Consider the following 22,469-nt stretch of genomic DNA (forward strand, 5'->3'; position numbering starts at 1 on the left):
CTTATCTGACAGAGAGGCCATTACCACCTGCTTGATTTCTCAGGCAATTTTAATTCACTGCTGGTTGGTGATAGGGTTTTGAAAGAGAGAGAGAGAGAGGGAGAGTGAGAATCCTTCACTCTATTGAGTTACACCATAAGCTGTTCCCACAGCTCCAAGATACACTGTGTGCTCAGCCTGTGTCTGTTTTATTCATCCAGATTGAAAAAATAGATGTGATGGATTTATGTGTGTGCCCTGCTAATGTCTGAGCAGCTTTCACGGTAGTTTTAGCTCTTGTCCTTGAAGGACTGGCATGGCCCCTGGAGTTGCTCCTCTCCTGTGGTAGAAACAGGAAAAGGAGAAAGATTCTGCTTCTGTCTGGCGATTTTGACAAGCCTGGTCAAATTCCCATTCCCGGAGGTGCCTAGTGCCCATTAGGAAGCTGATTGCTTACGGGAGAGCCTCTTGGATTCCAACAGAGACAAGATCAAGGCCTAATGTACCACATGCACGTGGGTCTCCCTTTCCTTGACCAACAGATTTTGACAGAATGGCTTGTCAACAAATAGGCCTGGGGTAGGAAGATAAAGAGTTGTCATTTAGAAATAAACACCATCTTTTTTTTTCACAATTCATAACTGCTTTTTCAACTTTTTTCCTTCCATCCTCCCTCCTCCTCCTGAATCACTACATTTTGCACACCAGCAAAATGCTTGCACAGCCTCATCTGGAAGGCTCATGCACTGGTTCCCTCTCCCGGCGGGAGCCTCTGGCTTTTTACCTTCCAAAACATCTCCCTTGTGCTTTTAAAAAACAATCTGGTTGGGGGCGGTGGCTCACGCCTGTAATCTCAGCACTTTGGGAGGCTGAGACGGGAGGATCACTTGAAGTCAGAAGTTCAAGACCAGTCTGGCCAAAATGGTGAAACCCCGTCTCTACTAAAAATACAAAAATTAGCTGGATGTGGTGGCAGGTGCCTGAGTCCCAGCCACTTGGGAGGCTGAGGCAGGAGAATCACTTGAATCTGGGAGGCGGAGGTGCAATAAACCCAGATTGGGCCACTGCACTCCAGCCTGGGTGACAGAGCAAGACTCCATCTCAAAAAAAAAAAAAATTCCTAAGCATGTCAGAGGCAAATCAAATGATGCATATCTCTAGAATGGGTGAGAGTTACTTTTAATTCCTTCCCATTTTTGCTTGACTGATTATGTTCACCATTCCTTGTATGTTTGGTAATTTTTAATTTAAATCACTTACATTTAATACAATTTTTTGAAGTCTTCACTTGGCTCTTCATCTTTCAGGTCTCAGCATTGTTCCTATATGCTCTTGTATTATTCTGTACCCTCCAATTTGAGTACTTATCACTTTGTGCTGTTATTGACTATTTTCCTATCTATATCCTTCATACTATTACAAGCTTCACAAGGGCAGGGATGTGCCTATCTTGTTCATCATTGCATGCCATTCTCTAGCATCAGCCTTGGTGCAAAAAAGATGCTCAATAAATATTTGTTGAATGAATGCATGAAGGAATGTGTAGTTTGCTATGCATGTGATACTAGGTCAAGTTACTGCAAGACTGACTCTGGGCCAGGCGTAGTGGCTCACACCTGTAATCTCAGCACTTTGGGAGGCCGAAGTAGGTGGATCACGAGGTCAGGAGTTTGAGACCAACCTGGCCAACATGGTGAAACCCCATCTCTACTAAAGACACAACAAAAAAAGAAAAAAAATTTAGCAGGGCATGGTGGTGCACACCTGTAATCCCAGCTACTTGGGAGGCTGAGGCAGGAGAATCACTTGAATGTGGGAGAGGGAGGTTGCAGTGAGCTGAGATCGTGTCATTGCACTCTAGCCTGGGCGACAGGACGAGACTCTGTCTCAAAAAAAAAAAAAAAAAAAGACTGACTCTGATCTTTAAAAAGTTATTATGTGGTAGGGTCAATGAGACCCAGAGTCACAAATCCTGAAAGTAAATCGCAGAGTGTACTGAATTAATATTAGGTGTGTTATATTAATATTGGATTGAGGGATGCCTAGATGGCTGGTAAAGTGTCATTCCTGGATGTGTCTGTGAGGGTGTTGCCAGAGGAGATTGATACTTAAGTCAGGGGACTGGGAGAGGAAGACCCACCCTCAATGTTGCAGACAGGGCACCATCCGATGGGCTGCCAGCACAGCTAGAACAAAGCAGACAGAAGAAGGCGGATTAGCTTGCTTGTTGATTCTTCCAGCTCTTTCTCTCTTCCAGTGCCAGACACTTGCTTCTGCTCCTACTACCTGTGTACATCAGATTCCAGGCTTCTTGGTACTGGACTCAGACTCTGGGAGCCTCTTAAGGGCTCTCAGGCTTTCAGCCTCAGACTGAGAGTTGCACTGGTGACTTTTCTAGTTTTGAGACTTTTGGACTTGGACTGAGCCACATTACCAGCTTCTCTCTTCCCCCAGCTTGCAGATGTCCTATTGTGGTGACTTTGCCTTGTAATCATGCGAGCCAATTCTCCCTAATACAAGCTCCCTTATATATGCCTCCTATTGGTTCTGTCTCTCTGGAGAACCCTGACTAATACACAGAGTGAGAGAATTGCCATATGACATAATACAACAAATTACTCTGGTGGTGGTGGTGAAGAGGAAGGAGGGGATTTGGACAAATTCTTTGGAAGAGGCCTGAGTTTAGATTTGGCCTTGAGAGGATGGGCGGGGTCTTGATAGATCAAGATGGAGCAGAATGGAGGCTTGGGAGAGAAAGAAAATGTAGTGGGCATTTATTACTTTGGGACATCCAGATCCATTCACCCTACTTTTAGTAAGAGCTCTCGATTTCTTTTGGAAGCCCACCCCAATGCTCACCTTGGGTCCAAAGGACCTGAAATGAAGACTTGGAGGTGGCTGGGGACCAGGGCTTGCCTATGGGACTCAGGACTAAATATTAAAGAAGAGTTGGACAGGCATTTCACAAAAGAAGGCATAACAATGGGAAATAAGTACATAAAAATATGTTGGATTCATTATAGATTGGAAGCCAGGGCCTTAGCTCTCTCTCACATCTTGCAAGAAAAAGATGAGAAGCCCGATACTAAGGAGATGAAACCTGAAGGCAAGAAGGTTGATGCAGGTGGCAAGGTGAAAAAGGGTAACCTGACTCTAAGGCTAAAAAACCCAACAAGAAGAAGCCCCACCACAGACGAAATCCTGTCCTCATCAGAGGAATTGGCAGATATTCCCAATCTGCTGTGTATTCCAGAAAGACCATGTACAAGAGGAGGTACTCAACTGCTAAATCCGGGGTTGAAAAGCAAGAGGATTGTTCTCACTGTTAATAAACCAGTTGCTGGTGACAAGAATGATGGTACCTGGGTGGTTAAGATTTGCAAAATGCCTAGGTACTGTCCTCTTGATGATAAGCCTGGGGAGCTGTTGAACCAGGGCACAAGCCCCTCCAGCTAGCACGTGAGAAAATGGGGCCAGCATCTCTCCCAGGACCACTCTGCGCATCCTCACTGGGCACCGCAAAGGCAAGACAGTGGTTTTCCCGAAGCGACTGGGCACTGGCTTGTTACTTGTAACTGAACCTCTCATTCTCAATTGAGTTCCTCTGGGAAGAGCACACCAGAAATTTGTTGTTGCCACCTCCTCAAGAATTGATATCAGCAATGTGAAAATCCCAAAACAGCTCACTGATGCTTACTTCAAAAAGAAGCAGCTGTGGAAGCCCAGACACCAGGAAGGTGCGATCTTCAACACAGAAAACGAGAAATGTGAGATTACAGAGCAGAGCAAGCCCTGGTACCCAGCCACTTCCAAGAAAGCTGTGGACTCAAAAATTTTGGCCAGGCATGGTGGCTCACGCCTGTAATTCCAGCACTTTGGGAGGCCAAGGGCAGGAGTTCAAGACCATCCTGGTCAACATACAGAAACCTTGTCTCTAAAAAAAAAAAAAAAAAATTAGCCAGGCGTGGTGGCAGGTGCCTGTAGTCCCAGTTCCTTGGGAGGCTGAGGCACAAGAGTCTCTTGAACCTGGGAGGTGGAGGTTGCAGTGAGCCAAGATCATGCCACTGCACTCCAGCTGAGTTGACAGAAGGAAACTTCTGACCTCAAATGATCCACCTGCCTCGGCCTCCCAAAGTGTTGCAGTGAGCTGAGATTGCACCATTGTACTCCAGCCCATGTGATAGAGAGAGATCTTGTCTCAAAAAAAAAAAAAAAAAAAAAAAAAAAGCAAGGTGCTATCACACCCCCATTAGAACAGCAAAAATTTCAAAGGCAGCAATACCAAATGCTGGAGAGTATGTGGAACAGCTGGAACTCTCATAGTCATACTTTGCTAATTGTGGTACAAAATGGTACAACCAGTTTGGAAAATTATTGGCAGTTTCGTTCATATATATATATATGTAAAATAATCTAGGATTTCCCCTCTTATTTACTCAAAAGAAATATATAAATATATATATATATCTCTCTACAAGAATGTTCATTGCAGCTTTATTCTCATAACTAAACATTGGAAGCAACCCAAATGAAATGATGGTTTTGATGAACAAAATGTGTGGTGTCCATACAATGCAATACTAGTCAATAATAAAAAGAAATTCAACAACTTGGATGAATCATAAAAACATTTTGAGTGAAAGAAGCCACACACAAAAGATTACACACTTGATTCCATTTATATAAAGTTCAAGAACAGACAAAACTAATGTAAGGAGACAGAAATAAGAATAATGGTTGCCTGTGTGCTCAGAAGTGGATCAATAAGAAAGGGGCCTTAGAGAATTTGATTTGGGATATTGTTGTACATATTTGTTAAAATTCATTGTACACTTAAGATCTGTGCACTTTTCTGTATATAAATAATACCTCAATTTTAAAAACCAGAAAATTTAGAAAAAGTTAAAAGAAGAGGCCAGGCATGATGGCTCACACCTGTAATTCCAGTACTTTGGGAGGCTGAGGCAGGCAGATTACCTGAGGTCAGGAGTTTGAGACCAGCCTGACCAACATGGTGAAACGCCATCTCTACTAAATACAAAAAATACAAAAATTAGCCAGACGTGGTGGCAGATGCCTGTACTCCCAGCTACTCCAGAGGCTGAGACAGGAGAATCACTTGAACCTGGGAGGCAGAGGTTGCAGTGAGCTGAGATTGCGCCACTGCACTCCAGCCTGGGTGACAGAGCAAGACTTCACCTCAAAAAAAAAAAAGAAAGAAAGAACGAAAGAAGGAAGGAAGGAAGGAAGGAAAGAAAGAAAGAAGGAAGGAAAGAAGGAAGAAAGGAAAGAAAGAAGGAAGGAAGGAAGGAAAGAAAGAAAAAGAAAGAAAGGAAGGAAGGAAGGAAGAAAGAAAGAAAGAAAGAAAGAAAAAGAAAGAAAGAAAGAAAGAAAGAAAGAAAGAAAGAAAGAAAGAAAGAAAGAAAGAAAAAGTTAAAAGAAGGAAAGCTCTCCACTCAAAGAAAATCACTCTTGATGTTTTGGCATAGTTCCCTGTTGTATTTTTATTTTATGTTTGCTGATTTTAAGAAGTAGAGATGTAATCGTCCTTATATTTAATGTTTTGTCCCTTTTCAGTTAATATTATATTATAGGCATTTCCCATGCTATAACGTGGATTACAGAAAACATTGTTTTTAATGGCTGTGTATTCATCTGAGTGGCCGTACCATGGCTCACTTTGTCACCATCTGCTCTTGCCTGTGGCAGTGTCCTGACAATAATGTCCAGGTTTCTAGCTTAAGCCACTGAATTATTGCCTTAGGAAAAATCTCCAGATATACAATGAATGGGGCTGGGCATGGTGGGTTATGCTGTAATCCCAGCACTTTGGGAGGCTGAGGCGGGTTGATCATGAGGTCAGGGGTTCGAGACCATTCTGGCCAACGTCGTGAAACCCTGTCTCTGCTAAAAACACAAGAAAAATTAGCCAGGCGTGATGGCACATGCCTGTAACCCCAGCTACTTGGGAGGCTGAGGCAGGAGAATCGCTTGAACCCGGGAGGTGGAGGTTGCATTGAGCTGAGATCACACCATTGCACTCCAGCCTGGGTGACAGAGTGAGACTCTGTCTTAAAAAAAAAAAAAAAAGAATGAATGGGTCAAGTAAAATGAGCACCTTTATGTTTCTTGATATATATGCAGTATAAACAGTATAAACATTGGTTTTAGTGACTTAGAAAGAGACAAGCACATATGTATAAAGTGGTAACAGCAAATGCCAGCCCATTCTGTAGTTATAAAAGTGCTTATTGTATATTACCCATAAGCCCAAATTCACTTCTGGGGTCCCCGAGCTCTAGTTTGCTGTGTGTTTTCTACTGGAGTCAAAGGGACATATACCTCCAATGGAGCAAATTATTCATTGCCACCTGTGGGGATAACACTAATGTTCTCACAAATGGTGTCAATCTCCTTTTAATTTTTTTTCTTTTGAGAAAGGGTATTGCTTTGTTGTCCAGACTGGAGTACAGTGGTGTGATCATGGCTTACTGCAGACTCAAACTTCTGGGCTCAAGTGATCCTCCTATCTCAGCCTCCTAGGTAGCTGGGATTACAGGCATATGCCACCACACCTGGTTAATTTCTTATTTTTTGAAAAGATGGGTCTTGCTATGCTGCCCAGGCTGGTCTTGACCTCCTGAGCTAAGCCATCCTCCCACCTCAGCCTCCCAAAGCACTGGGATTACCGGCATGAGCCACCACACCTGGCCCTACTTTTAATTTGTGGAATTAAAAAAAAATTTTATAGCCGGGAGTGGTGGCTCAAGCCTGTAATTCCAGCACTTTGGGAGGTCAAGACGGGCAGATCACGAGGTCAGGAGATCAAGACCATCCTGGCTAACACGGTGAAACCCCGTCTCTACTGAAAAAATACAAAAAATTAGCCGGGCGAGGTGGCGGGCGTCTGTAGTCCCAGCTACTCGGGAGGCTGAGGCAGGAGAATGGCATAAACCCGGGAGGCAGAGCTTGCAGTGAGCTGAGATCCGGCCACTGCACTCCAGCCTGGGCGACACAGCGAGACTCCGTCTCAAAAAAAAAAAAAAAATTTATATGTCAAAATTGTTAGATTTACATTCACAAGTCCACATCTGTCTAAGAGCTGCAGGCTTAGTAGCTTATTATTTAGCTCGATTCTGCTCTTCCTGGAGTGTTTTACCTCCAGTTACCGACTCATTCCAGGAAAAGACTGTGACCTTGAAATGGACTCTTTCTTGTCTAGGATTCTTTTTTTTTTTTTTTTAATGTTTTTTAAAAATTAGTTAATTTTTTAAATATTCTTTTTTAAATTAATTAATTATTATTATTATTATTTTTGAGACAGAGTCTTCCTCTGTTGCCCAGGCTGGAATGGAGTGGTGGGATCTCAGCTCACTGCAACCTCCACCTCCTGGGTCAAGCAATTCTCCTGCCTCTGCCTCCCAAGTAGCTGGATTACAGGCACAGGCACCATACCAGCTAATTTTTGTATTTTTAGTAGAGGCGGGGTTTCACCATGTTGGCCAGGCTAGTCTCAAATTCCTGACCTCAAGAGATCCACCCATCTTGGCCTCCCAAAGTGCTGGGATTACAGGCGTGAGCCATCTAGACCTTGTCTAGGATTCTTTGCCTGCTCGTCCTCTCAGCACAGGTTTTTCCGCCTCTTGGGACTCCTCACTCGGTATCATCTATGGAGAAGGCTATGAACAAGGCCAGGAAGGGAAGGAGGTGATTGGCCTGTGTCAAACACTTTATATACATTTTCTCATTTAATCATCACAACTGTCCTCTGACGTGGATATTGTTATTCCTATCTTTTTTTTTTTGGAGATGAAGTATTGGAGATGGAGATGGAGTATTGCTCTGTCGCCCAGGCTGAAGTGCAATGGTTCGATCTCGGCTCACTGCAACCTCCGCCTCCTGGGTTCAAGCGATTCTCCTGCCTCAGCCTCCCGAGTACTTGGGGTTACAGGCACATGCCACCACACCTGGCTAATTTTTGTATTTTTAGTGGAGATGGGGTTTCACCATGTTGGCCAGGCTGGTCTTGAACTCCTGACCTCAGGTAATCCACCCACCTCGGCTTCCCAAAGGGCTGGGATTACAGGAGTGAGCCACTGCACCTGGCTGTTATTCCTATCTTACAGAAGAGGAAACTGAGGCTTAGAGAGTTAGGGTAACCTGGTTATCATAGAAATGGTTGCTCAAATAATAGGTATTTGTGGTCTGAAGACAAAATAGCAAGTTAGTTCTTGTGCTGACTCCCCAGAATAGCAGCCTCTCCCTGGAAAGTCCCTGGGGCTCCATGCAGATGGAGATAAGGATGCCACAGCTTCCAGGAAGGGGCTGAGGCATACTTGCATGCATCAGCAACAGCAATGTCAAATGCCAGTTGTCTAGTAGGTCAGTGCTGAAGAATAAAATATTGGTGGGGCGGCTGAGAATTAGGTCATGTCTACACGAGTCACTCCAGTGCACACATCGTTTTACCCTTCAGCCAAACTGTGGTTCCATCAGGATGGCTGGAGTCGAACTAAATGAAAATTCACTTTAAACGAAAAAATAAAATGACTGACTCTCATGCTGCAAATGCTGCCATATTTCTTCCTTTGAGCTGCACCTTCATTTCTAAGTGATAGATATATTTTTTTCTAACCAGGAAGTTAGAATGGTAGAGGGCTGTAGAGAGTCAAGGCCTACTCTGGGAGGGGAAGGAACATACAGGGAGTTTAGTGACAGTTCCAGGTCTAGATTTTTGGACTCTTTTTTTTTTTTTTTTTTTTTTTTTTTGAGATGGAGTCCCGCTCTGTTGCCCAGCCTGGAGTGCAATAGCGTGATCTTGGCTCATTGCATCCTCTGCCTCCTGGGTTCAAGAGATTCCCCTGCTTCAGCCTCCTGAGTAGCTGGGATTACAGGCACACAACACCAGGACCGGCTAATTTTTGTATTTTTAATAGAGACGGGGTTTCACCATATTGGCCTGGCTGGTCTTGAACTCCTGACCTCATGATCCGCCTGCCTCGGCCTCCCAAAGTGTGCCACTGCGCCCGGCCTGGACTCTTTTTTTTTTTTTTAATTTTTCATTTGAGACATAGTCTCACTCTGTTGCCCAGGCTGGAGTGCAATGGCACGATCTTGGCTCACTGCAACCTCTGCCTCCAGGGTTCAAGCGATTCTTGTACCTCAGCCTCCCAAGTAGCTGAGATTGCAGGCATGTGCTACCACACCTGGCTAATTTTTTGTGTCCTGACCTCAAGTGATCTGCCCGCCTCGGCCTCCCAAAGTGCTGGGATTATAGGTGTGGGCCACCATGCCCGGCCAATTTTTGGACTCTTCTATGCCATATTTCTCCTAGAGGAGAAACGTATCTGGACACCTTGGGTCTTCTGGGGAGTGTTTCAAGGGATACCTCTGCCACATGGCTTTTCTGCCCAAAGCTTGCCTCCCAACTTGAGACAGAGCTTCCTAATTGTTCTCCCAGGGAGGTCCATATAGGTATGATAAGATTGGTAAGGGCTGCTGTTGGCTGGAGGTGACAGACCAGGAACTGAGGTCACCCCAGCTCTGGCTGCCCTGATGTCTGAAGGGATCAGTGTCCTCACCAGGACCCATGATCTTGGCACACTGGTTCAGAAACTCTGGCTAAAGTACCAGCAGAGACATGAAAGTACTACTTTAGCCTTAGAGTAAATGTTTCCAGTACAAATCTCAAGGGTAAACTCTTGAGGTTAAGGAATATGTCTTTGTAATTTCTCTCCCTCTCTCTCTTGGCCTCTCTCTTTACCTAGTACATTAAATAGAAAAAAAAAAAAAATCTTGGATTTACAATCTCATCTTTACATTGATGAGGATACTATGAAGTCGTGGCGGGGGTCAGGGCGAAGGGATGGAGAAAGACAGAAACAGAAAGAGGAAGACAGATGGAGAGAGAAATTGCATTTCACCAGTAATATTCAGAATCACTCATCCATGGATCGTAAACCATTGAAAAATTTACCTGAAACTGTCCAGCCTTAAATAATGTTGTGGGTACTCTTAATACAATTCCAGTATCTAAATTCATTATGAAACTAGGTAACAACATGAAGCAATATATAAAGCAGGGTTTTTGGAGTCAATGAGATGTGGATGTGAATCCCAGCTGTGCCGACTGTTGGTTCTGTGACTTTGGGGGTTGTTGAAGCTTTCCGTACAATGGGAATAAAAATATCAACCTTATGATGCCATCCTATTAATTGAGTGAGATAAGGCCTGTGAAAGTATGAAGTGCACACATTTAATTGGCTGCTCAACCCATTTTAATTCTCTGCACGGTAGCTTCGTTCCAATATCGTCTCATGCTGTGGCACCAACTCACAGTGAATTTATCTGAGCACTTTGGTAATTGCCATAGTCCTTAAAATGGTGTCCAGAACAGATCCATCTCACCATGAATTTTATGGTTTAACAATCAGTGTTTAATAAAGTTCAATTTGACAGTGTAAGAGGCTAGGAGGCAAAGGTGTTATGTTGTAAACGCGGGCAAAACATGCATCTGTTCATTTAGTGTGTTCATACAGGAAGCCCTGAAAGGGCTCTCCAGGAGTTATTGACTCTCATGATAGTCCTGTGAGGTGGGTATCCTTAGTTCCGTGTTACAGAAAGAGAAACTGAGGCTGGGAGATTAAAGTGTCCAAAGTGACTCTGCTAGTAAGCTAGGATTACAGATCAGTTTTTTTGTTTTTTTTTTTTGTTTGTTTGTTTTTTGTTGAGACGGAGTCTCGCTCTGTTGCCCAGGCTGGAGTGCAGTAGCCGGATCTCAGCTCACTGCAAGCTCTGCCTCCCGGGTTTACGCCATTCTCCTGCCTCAGCCTCCCGAGTAGCTGGGACTACAGGCGCCTGCCACCTCGCCCGGCTAGTTTTTTGTATTTTTTAGTAGAGACGGGGTTTCACCGTGTTAGCCAGGATGGTCTCGATCTCCTGACCTCGTGATCCACCCGTCTCGGCCTCCCAAAGTGCTGGGATTACAGGCTTGAGCCACCGTGCCCGGCCTTTTTTTTTTTGTTGAGATGTAGTTTCACTCTTGTTGTCCAGGCTAGAGTGCAATGGCGTGATCTCGGCTCACTGCAACCTCCACCTCCTGGGTTCAAGCGATTCTCCTGCCTCAGCCTCCCAAGTAGTTGGGATTACGGGTGCCCGCCACCACGCCCGGCTAATTTTTTTTGTATCTTTAGTAGAGATGAGGTTTCATTACATTGGTTGGGTTGGCCTTGAACTCCTGACCTCAGGTGTTCCCCCTTCTTGGCCTCTCAAAGTGTTGAGATTACAGGTGTGAGCCACTGTGCCCAGCCACAAATCAGTTCTTTCTGACTCCACCCCTCCCCCATCCCCATTTCTCAGGTTTATGGACACACAGTTTGAATACAACGAAATAATGTGATGATCCTTGCATTTTATTGTAAATGTGAATGATAGTATCTGGGAGTCAGGCTATGTCTTACCCCACGCAGGCTCTTTGGATATGATCCATACTTTGCCTGAAAGTTGGGCATCCAACGCAATGTTTTGGTGTGAGTTAAAATGGAGCTCTAGTGCAATAAGGAAGGAGAATAAGGTTAACATCAGTCAGCCATCACCACGATTCATGTTTTGGTTCATACAGGGTTTTTTTTCTTTTTTTCTTTTTTTAAAAGAATTAGGGGAGTTCTTACTATGTTGCTTAGGCTTGGCCCTCGAACTCCTGCATTCAAACGATCCTCCCACTCCAGTCTCCTGCATACACATTTTCATTTTTCAAAAATTTGTTTCAAGGCTGGGCACGGTGGCTCATGCCCATAATCCCAGCACTTTGGGTGGCTGAGGCAGGCAGATTGCCTGAGCTCAGGAGTTTGAGACCAGCCTGGGCAACATGGCAAAACCCCATCTCTACAAAAAATACACAAAATTAGTTGTGCATGGTGGCTCACGCCTGTAGTCCCAGCTACCTGAGGGGCTGAGGCAGGAGGATAGCCTGAGCTGGGGAGGTCAAGGCTGCAGTGCAGTGAGCGGAGATTGTGCCACTGCACTCCAGCCTGGGTGACAGAGTGAGACCCCATCTCAAAAAAAAAAAAAAAAACCATTGTTTCATAGAGAGTAGAAGTGATAGACACTAGAGGTGGGGAAGGGTATAAAGGGGATGGGGAATATGAGAGAGTTTGATTGGTTAATGAGTACATACGGTTAGAAGGAATAAGATCTAATGTTTGATAGCAGAATGGTGTGACTATCAATAACAACAACATATTTGATATTTCAAAATAGCTAGAAGAGAGGACTCACAACGTTTTCAACATGTAGAAATGATAAATATACCAGGTAATGGATATCTTAAATACTATGACTTGATCATTATACATCCTATGCATGTAACAAAATATTACACGTACCTCATAATATGTACAAATATTATATGTCAGTAAAATAATTAATAATTTGCTTTGTTTTGTTTGAGACGTAATTTTACTGTTCATTACTGTAGGGGTTGAAAACATAACTTTTCTCACTTATTACTAGGTTCATGGCTGAGATCCTTATAATAAAAGACAGATTAAGAAAATAAAAGCATACAAATTTATTTCTATTTTTTATTTTTTTAGATGGAGTTTCACTCTTTGTTGCCCAGGCTGGAGTGCAATGGCACTATCTCAACTCACTGCAACCTCCGCCTCCCAGGTTCAAGTGGTTCTCCTGTCTCTGCCTCCCCAGTAGCTGGGATTACAGGTGCCTGCCATTATGTCCGGCTAATTGTTGTATTTTTAGCAGAGATGGGGTTTCACCATATTGGCCAGGCTGGTCTTGAACTCCTGACCTCAGGTGATCCATCTGCCTCGGCCTCCCAAAGTGCTGGGATTACAGGCGTGAGCCACCGCACCCGGCCACAAATTTATTTTTTATTTATTTATTTATTTATTTATTTATTTATTCTGGAGACAGGGTCACTGGGTGCGGTGGCTCACGCCTGTAATCCCAGCACTTTGGGAGGCCGAGGCAGATGGATCACCTGAGGTCAGGAGTTCGAGACCAGTCTGGCCAATATGGTGAAACTCTGTCTCTACTAAAAATATACAAATTAGCCAGGCATAGTGGTGCATGCCTATAGTTCCAGCTACTCAGGAGGCTGAGGTAGGAGAATCGCTTGAACCCTGGAGGTAGAGGTTGCAGTGAACCGAGATTGTGCCACTGCACTCCAGCCTAGGTGACAGAGTGAGACTCCATCTCAGAAAAAAAAAAAAAAGAGAGAGAGACAGGGTCTCATTTTGTCACCTGGCTGGAGTGCAGTGGTGAGATCATAGCTCACTGGAGTCCTGAATGTCTGTGCTCAAGCAGTTCTCTCACCTCAGCCTCCCAAATAGCTAGGACCACAGGCATGCACCACCATGCCTGGCTAAGTTTTAATTTTTTTTTTTTTTTTTTTTGGTAGCAATGGGGTCTTGCCATGTTGCCTAGGCTGGTCTTGAACTCCTGGCCTCAAGCGATTCTCCTGCCTTGGCCTCCTGGCGTGCTGGGATTATGGGCATGGGTCACTGTGCCTGGCCCCACAAGCTTATTTAAAGTTTTATGAAACATAGTAGCTTTCAGAAATGAAAACCCAAAGAAACAGGGAAACCTGTGTATTTGTGTGCTTAGGTTTGATGAAGAGTGGATGGTTGTGGAGAAATGTGATTGAACGATGTGGGTAGAATCTAATGGTGACAAACTGGGGGCGTCTAGCAGATCCTGTTTGTCCAGATTTTTCTCTGTGCTCCTACGTTGCTAAGGAAGCTGCTTTCCTCCAGGTGTAGGGAGAGCACCTCTGGAGTGAAGGTCTATGATCTGCTCCAGCAGGGAGGGCAAGGGGAAAGACAGAGTGACGCTTCTGCCTCTGCTGTGCCAAGGTGCCATCTTTTGTGATAGCGTGTCCTGAACCCCGTCATTACCAAGGAGAAATGGGACAATATGTATGGCAGAATCTTACGAGGTCTTCATTCTTGAACCATGGCTGGTTTTCAATCTATAGTGATTGAAAATCTTCCTAATGCTCTCTTTTACTTCACCAAATCTCCAACCTCCAACTCCTCTGACTTCTCCTTCTGTCCGGCTGACCCTGACACACGCTCCTCTTCCCCACATAGGCAGCAATTTGTGGGCTTCGTTCACAACAGATTCTCCTTCCCTGGCATCCCTGAGGACCTAAAGGCTGGAATTCCAACCTGCCCAGGGATCATTTCCTCTGGACATTTCCTAGGAATTTTCTCTTTTGTAAGCCGGAAGCATACAATATATTTTAGAAAAATTCCATTTTGGCAGGGCGTGATGGCTCAGTCCTGTAATCCCAGCACTTTGGGACACTGAGGTGGGCAGATCACCTGAGGTTGGGCGTTCGAGACCAGCCTGACCAACATGGAGAAACCCTGTCTCTACTAAAAATAGAAAACTAGCTGGGTGTGGTGGCGCACTCCTGTAATCCCAGCTACTCGGGAGGCTGAGGCAAGAAAATCACTTGAACCTGGGAAGTGGAGGTTGCAGTGAGCCGAGATCGTGCCATTGCACTCCAACCTGGGCAACAAGAGCGAAACTCTGTCTAAAAAAAAAAAAAGATCCATTTCAAATGATTTAGAAATTTAAAAAGAACACTAGAACACTTCTCTAGGCTGGGCACAATGGCTCATCACAGTAATCCCAGCACTTTGGGAGGCCAAGGTGGGCAGATCACCTGAGGTCAGAAGTTCAAGACCAGCCTGACCAACATGGTGAAACCCCATCTCTACTAAAAATACAAAAATTAGCTGGGCATGGTGGTGTGCACCTGTAATCCCAGCTACTCAGAGGACTGAGGCAGGAGAATCGCTTGAACCCGGGAGGCAGAAGTTGCAGTGAGCCGAGATCGCTCCACTACACGCTAGCTTGGGAGACACAGCAAAACTCAGTTTAAAAAAAAAAAAAGAACACTTCTCTATCATAGGCTGGGACATATTAGGCATGTCCCTTAACTTGTCTATTCCTCTAGTTTTAAAGTGAGACAACAATATGGATCTCACAGGGTTATTGAAGGATTAAATGAGGTGGTTACCATAGAGCTCTTCTTGTAGCATCAGGCCCCAGAAACTGCTCAAAAAACAGTATTTTATTTATGTATTTATTTTGGGGATAGGGTCTCCCTCTTTCACCCATGCTGGAGTGCAGTGGCACGACCACAGGTCACTGTAGCCTCTGACTTCTTGGACTCAAGTGATCCTCCTGCCTCAACCTTCCAAGTAGCTAGGATGACAGGTGTGCACCACCATGCCCGGTTAATTTTTTCTATTTTTTGTAGAGACAGGGTCTTACTGTGTTGCCCAGGCTGATCTCAAATTCCTGGGCTCAGGTGATCCTCCCACCTCAGCCTTCTGAAGTGCTAGGATTACATGTGTGAGCCACGGTGCCTGGCCAGAGCACAGTATTTGTTATTAGCGAAGTAATACTTAATTATAGCGGGGCTTGGTGGCAGGTGCCTGTAATCCCAGCTACTTGGGAGGCTGAGGCAGGAGAATTGCTTGAACCTGGGAGGTGGAGGTTGCAGTGAGCCGAGATCGTGCCACTGCACTCCAGCCTGGGCAACAAGAGTGACATTCCATCTCAAAAACAAAAACAACAACAAAACAAACAAACAAAAAAATCTTAATCAGAGAAAGTAATTCAGAAGAGGACACTGGACGTGTTCTCTTGCTACAAAATACTTGGATCTAAGTATCTGAAATGATAATTATTCATTATGTAACTCTCCCTGGAGTCTAGCTGTAAGTGTCTTAAATTTGTGCTGAAGAAAGGACATGGAAGAGTTAAACAGAGATACAATTTTTACCCTATTTTGGAGGTTTTCCTCTTTGTTTAACATCAAAGTAGTCTGCAGTCCCTTTTGCCAGTTTATACATATTGTTGTACTCAAAGAAGGGCTGGAGGAGCTGAGCGGGCTGCTTGATTAGCTGTGACTCCCTTCCAGCCTGGCTTAAGAGACCAAATGGATTCTACCCCTTTAAGGTTTTAATGATAAGGAGGGGAATAAGAGGCTCCCTCTCTTTTTGAAAGCAACTTTTTCGAGGCCCCAATAATAAATCATTTGTTCCCTCTAAATGCACTCTGGCATTCACACAGGCACACACTCAGATGGTTCCCACTTGAAATTGCTCATCAAGTGCAAATAGCTCCCAGCCTGGGTGGCTGAGCTGCCCTCCAGCCTCCTCTCTCTGGAGTAAGAAGGTTTCAGCTTGTGACCAGCCCTGGGGACTTGTGGGTGTACAAAGCCTGTGCCCTGGGAAACAAAGTCAGCGGCTCACTTTGTCCCTACCCCACCCTATGCCGTCTCCCTCCTACTAAATGCTGAATCTCAGGAGGGAAGAAAACCAGCCACATAAAGGATTTGAAAGCTCAACTTGCTTTCCCACTCTGTCATCCCTGGAATTGGCCTGGATTCACCCTGAAGCCTTCCACCTCCCAGGGAAAGTTGCTTCACGTTGCAGCTCCGCAGGTTTGTCCAGCTACATAGGCTCCAGAAAACAAGAGGCAAGACTGGAAAGCTGGGGATGATTGCACGCCCTTGCGTGAATCTTACACGGTCCTCCTTCCACCTGGCCGGTGCAGAGCCGTGGGTGCCACGTGGCCACTTCCGGGTTGGGTTCCCCTTGGCCTGCCGCCCTGTCCCTTCTGCTTTCCCAGTTTGCCAGCCAGAGTCAATTTGAGCTCGCCAAGTTCTCCTCTCCATACAGGTGTGCAGCTGGGATAACCAATGATGAATGCATGTGTCTGGTAGGGCCTTCAGGGTAATTTGATTTGTTTGATATCTAGAGTGATCACCCCTCGTTCCACTCTCCTCCCTTTCTTTTCCTGAGTTTGTGGCAGTGTTTACCTTAGTTGGCGGTTTAAGTTGATGAATGACACTTGTTTCTAGTGTTCGTTTCTGCCTAAGTTTTAATTACATTTTGCAAGACGCTTCTGCAATTATGGCTGTAGATCTCTTTCTCCCTCATCTTACCGCTGAAAAGTTATTGAGCATTCAGAACTTTTCCCACTTTTCCTTTCTCTCCTCCTCACCATCAAACTCCAGTGCTGATGGGCCGGCAGGAGGCCCCCATCACTGCAGCCATTACTCCTGGATTTTATGGCCCATGATGGCAAAAGCCACATCCTGCCCCTGACAGAATCCATTAGGCTGAGGAGGGAACAGACTCCCAGAAAGTGGAGCTTTTCTGCTGGAGGAGAGCTGTATTATGCCCCAGCTAATGGGACATTTGCAAAATAACCTTTCTAAGTAGATCCTGCGGGCACTCTCAAGGGGCTCTGTTTCTATAAGGGAAGAGATGAAAGCTGTGTTTGCTTGCTTTTCTCTTTCTTGCTTTTTTGCTTTCTTGCTTTTTCTCAGTTTCTTGCTTTCTTGCTTTTTCTCTCATTCTTGCTTTGTTGCTTTTGAGCTTTTGGAGGAGAAAGCAGCCTCTGTATGTTCCAACTGAAAGAATGCCCGCACGGCTGAGACAGCAAGAGCAATGGATTAATGGACTAGGAAATAGATGAACTAAACCAACCCTGGGTTACAATCTGCCTGCAAAGTTGAGATAACATTAGAGCAAGTGTATCTGGTTCAATTTATGGTGGGACCACACTTAGGTCCAAGAAATAAATGGAGCATGCTTCTGAGGTTGCAAAAATTGAATTGGCTAAGTTTCTTCAAGTATATTACCTACCTCCTCTTGTTTTGGTTTGCTTAATGTACTTTTAGAAAACTCATAAGAAAGGTATTCTGTATTAAAAGAGGAGAAAAATGTTTTATTCTTAAGAAAAATTTCGGCCAGGCATGGTGGCTCACGCCGGTAATCCCAACACTTTGGGAGGTCAAGGCGGGCAGATCGCCTGAGATCAGGAGTTCGAGACCAGCCTGGCCAACATGGCAAAGCCCCGTCTCTAATAAAAATACAAAAAATTAACTGGATGTGGTGGTGGGCACCTGTAGTCCCAGCTACTTGGGAGGCTGGGGCAGGGAGAATCGCTTGAACCCAGGAAATGGAGGTTGCAGTGAGATGAGATCGTGCCATTGCACTCCAGCCTGGGGACAAGAGCGAGACTCCATCTCAAAAAAAAAAAAAAAAAAGAGAAAAAGAAAAAAAATTTCAAGGCTGGGTGCAGTGGCTCATGCCTGTAATCCCAGCACTTTGGGAGGCCGAGGCTGGCGGATCACTTGAGGCCAGGAGTTCGAGACCAGCCTGGCCAACATGGTGAAACCCTGTCTCTACTAAAAATACAAAAATTAGTCCAGTGTGGTGGTGTGCGCCTGTAGTCCCAGCTACCTGGGAGGCTGAGACATGAGAATCTCTTGAACCCCGGAGGCAGGGGTTGCAGTGAGCTGAGATCACGCCACTGGACTTCAGAGTGAGACTCTCTCTCAAAAAAAAAAAAAAAAGAAAAGAAAAAAAGAAAGAGTGTCAGTTCCTAGTGTCCTAGTGGGTAAAGGAATGAACTAGAAACATTTTTATGGTTTCAACATAAATTTACTACGACATTGCTGGATGTTGTCAGGATACAAGTGACTTGAGATATAGTCCTTGCCTGCCCTGATATAGCTTCAAAACTCTGCTGGGGACAAGACTAATACATTTAAAATAGAGGCAACCTGGTGTTAAGGAAAGAGAAGAGAGCAGAAATGGGTTTGTGGCTTCTGTTCCTTCCTCTGCCATTAATGAGTGCTGGGACCTTGGGTCAGTAATCGCTCAGGCCTGGTTTCCTCACTTCAAATTAAGGGTGTTGAACAAAATAATCTCTTAAAGTTCCTTAGAGCTTTAATCTTCGGAATCTAATTACAACATAGGTAGATCTGTTGTATAACCAAGCAATAAAGGGACTGGTGCAGAGGATGAATGCTGTGAGACAGGGTTCAGAAAGGACATGCATCCCTGTGAATGGGAATGGCTTCGCAGAGGAGCACGGAGGAGTGGGGGCTCAGGTTGGACTTTGAAAAATGAGCAAGAGATCTAGTAAAGAGTAATTGCGAGGTGTCTTTGGAGAACAGGAAATTGGCTAAACGGTTGGAGTAGTTTGTAGAGGGGCTAGAGAGAGGGAAGTCAGAAAGTTAGACTGAGGCCTAATTGGAGGGGTCTTGAATTCTATCCTGAGGATTTAGAACTTGAGCTTGTTTATTGTCTCTAGGAATTGGCTAATCCTGGGAGCAGTAGTCCCTTCAGAGTCAGCAAGACCCCAGATCTCAAAGCATCAAGATACAGAAAGTAAAACATACGGTTAGTACGGTAATATCTTTGGTCCCACATTACCAGAACCTTGCTACTCCCTCATCAAGAGTTCAGCCAGGTGCAGTGGCTCACACCTGCAGTCCCAGCACTTTGGGAGACTGAGGCAGTTGGATCGCCTGAGGTCAGGAGTTCGAGACCAGCCTGGATGACATGGTGAAACCCCGTCTCTACTAAAAAAAAATACAAAAATTAGCCAGGCGCGAGGACGGCTGCCTATAATCCCACCTACTCAGGAGTCTGAGGCAGGAGAATGGTTTGAACCAGGAATTGGAGGTTGCAGTGAGCTGAGATCATGCCACTGTACTCTAGCCTGGGCAACAGAGTGAGACGCTGTCTCAAAAAAAAAAAAAAAAAAAGAGAGAGTTGGAGTTTATTTCTTCTTACTGTGAACTTGGGAGGACCTTTGTGACTTCCTTGATGAATAGATAGTAGAGGAAGTAACACCAGGTGGTTTCTGAGGCTAGGTCATAAAAGGTGATATGGCTTGTACTTCGCTCTTTTTCTGTTCAGACATTTGCCCTTGGAGCTCAGCCATCATGTCATGAGAGAGCCCAGGATACACGAAGAGGCTGTGTGTCTGTCTTCTGGCCAGAAGCCCCAGCTAAGGTCTCAACTGATAGCCTGCATCAAGCACCGGCATGTGAGCGAATATGGCTTTAGATCCATCCCCCAGCCTTTGAGCCACTTGGGCTGATATGATCTAGAGCAAAGAAAAGCCATTCTCAGAGAGCCTGCCCAAACTGTTGATTCTTGAGCAAAATAAATGGTATCGTTGTTTTAAGCCACTACTCTTGCGGTAGTCTTTTACATAGCAGTAGATAACCAGGACACAGTATGATAAGATGATGCTGGCAGCAAGATGGAGGTGTGGGGGTGGGTGGAGGAGTAGCACAGGATGTTTTGGGTATATATGGGAACATGGGGGATAGTGATATGTTTGGAGACAGGTCAGAAACGCCATCCCAGATATAATAAAAGCCCAATTTTAAGAGCTTACTTTGTGCCCAGGCAGTGTTGTAAGCACTTTATGTGTATTCACTCACTGAATTCTCACACCCATCCTACAGTGTGCATACTATTCCTACCCAAGATGAGGAAACGAAGCTCAGAGGTGCTCAGAAACACAGAGAGTATAGAACTGGGATTGAAGTCAGGCAGCCTGACTTCTGAGCTCATGCTTTTAACTGCTAAATTGTGCTGGTTAATTAATTTATTTATTTAGAGGCGGAGTTTCGCTCTTATTGCTCAGCCTGGAGTGCAATGGCGCGATCTTGGCTCTCTGCAACCTCTGCCTCCCGGGTTCAAGCCATTCTCCTGTCTCAACCTCCCAAGTAGCTGGGATTACAGGCACCTGCCACCACACCTCGCTAAGTTTTGTATTTTTAGTAGAGACAGGGTTTCATCATATTGGTCAGGCTGGTCTTGAACTCCTGACGTCAGGTGATCTGCGCACCTCGGCCTCCCAAAGTGCTGGGATTACAGGCATGAGCCACTGCGCCCAGCTATTTATTTTTATTTTATTATTTTATTTTATTTTTGAGACAGAGTCTTGCTCTGTCACCAGGCTGGAGTGCAGTGACGTGATCTCGGCTCACTGCAACCTCCGACTCCCTGGTTCAAGCAATTCTCCTGCCTCAGTCTCCTGAGTATCTGATATTATAGGCACGTGCCACTATGCCTAGCTAATTTTTTATTTTTAGTAGAGACGGGGTTTCACCATGTTGGCTGGGATAGTCTTGATCTCTTGACCCCGTGGTCCACCTGCCTCAGCCTCCCAAAGTGCTGGGATTACAGGCATGAGCCACTGTACCCAGCCTTTGCTGCTTTATTAATTCTTTATCCCATAAATAACAGGGACCATTCATTTGCCCATTCATCAAACATTTATTTTTTATTTTATTATTTATTATTTTATTTAATTCAGTGCCTATTTGGTGTTGAACCGTGATGAGCAAGCTGATTTTGAAGAATGAGGAAGGTCTAGAAGGTATATATGAGAATGATAATGTTCTCAGAAAAGAGAGAAAGATACAAGAGACCTGGCACGTTTTAATAATAATAATAATTTTTTTTTTTTTTTTTTTGAGACGAGGTCTTTCTCTCACCAGGCTGGAGTGCAGTGGCATGATCTCAGCTCACTGCAGCCTCGACTTCGACCTGTAATTCACAAGTAGCTGGGACTACAGGCACGTACCACCACACGTGACTAATTTTTGTATTTTCTGTAGAGACAGAGTTTTGCCATGTTGCCCAGACTGGTTTTGAACTTCTGGGCTCGGGTGATCTGCCCACCTCAGCCTCCCAAAGTGCTGGGATTGCAGACTTGGGCCACCACACCCAGCCAATCGTTTTATTTTGAAATAATGGTAGAGTCACAGGAAGTTGTAAAAAATATATGTACAGGGAGGTGCCGGGCACCCATCAGCCCTCCTCTCCCAATGTGGCATCTTGCATAACTACGTTACAACATCAATACCATGAAACAGACATTGGTAACTACCACTGCAGTCAGGGTGCAGAACTGTTGGTCACCACATGCGTGGCACATCGAGTGTGACTGCAACATGGAGTTGGTGGAGTAATGATGAACTGGCAGGAGAAGCAAACTGGAGTGCCTTATTTCTTTCTTTTTTCTTTTCTTTTCTTTTTTTTTTTTTTAACAGACAGAGTCTCGCTCTGTTTGCCACCCAGGCTGGAGTGCAGTGGCACGATCTCGATCACTGCAATCTCCGCCTCCCGGGTTCAAGCAATTCTCCTGCCTCAGCCTCCCGAGGAGTTGGGACTACATTCGCAGGTCCAGCTAATTTTTTGTGTGTGTGTTTTAGTAGAGACGGTGCTTCACTGTGTTGTTCAGGCTGGTCTCAAACTCCAGAGCTCAGGCAGTCTGCCGGGCTCGGCCTCCCAGAGTGCTAGAATTACAGGCACGAGCCGCCGTGCCTGGCCAGGAGTGCTTTCTTACATTAGGGGGCTTGAATTTTTTTTTTTTAAGATACGGTCTTGCTTTGTTCCCCAGGTCGGTGGCATGATCACGGCTCACTGCAGCCTTGAACTCCCGGGCTCAAGCAATCCTCCCGCCTTGGCCTCCCAACATGCTGTTGGTATTGCAGACATGAGGCACCATGCTTGGCCAGAGGGCTTGAATTTTGAATTTTGTACTAAAGGTTTTAAACAAGGCTTGTCCAATCCACAGCCCGCAGGCCACATGTGGCCCAGAATGGCTTCGAATGCGGCCCAACACAAATT

At 45.1% G+C, this 22,469-nt stretch overlaps 1 long non-coding RNA gene across 1 annotated transcript; it reads left to right on the forward strand.

Moving 5' to 3' along the window:
• The first annotated feature begins 16,628 nt into the window (after positions 1-16,628).
• Positions 16,629-20,005, forward strand: LOC144340563 (uncharacterized). Its single transcript, XR_013416815.1, has 3 exons — positions 16,629-16,737; positions 19,126-19,214; positions 19,737-20,005. It is a non-coding gene; the product is annotated as an uncharacterized LOC144340563 (long non-coding RNA).
• The last annotated feature ends 2,464 nt before the right edge of the window (positions 20,006-22,469 follow it).

Source organism: Macaca mulatta, chromosome 4, assembly GCF_049350105.2.
Source record: "Macaca mulatta isolate MMU2019108-1 chromosome 4, T2T-MMU8v2.0, whole genome shotgun sequence".
Lineage (NCBI taxonomy): Eukaryota > Metazoa > Chordata > Mammalia > Primates > Cercopithecidae > Macaca > Macaca mulatta.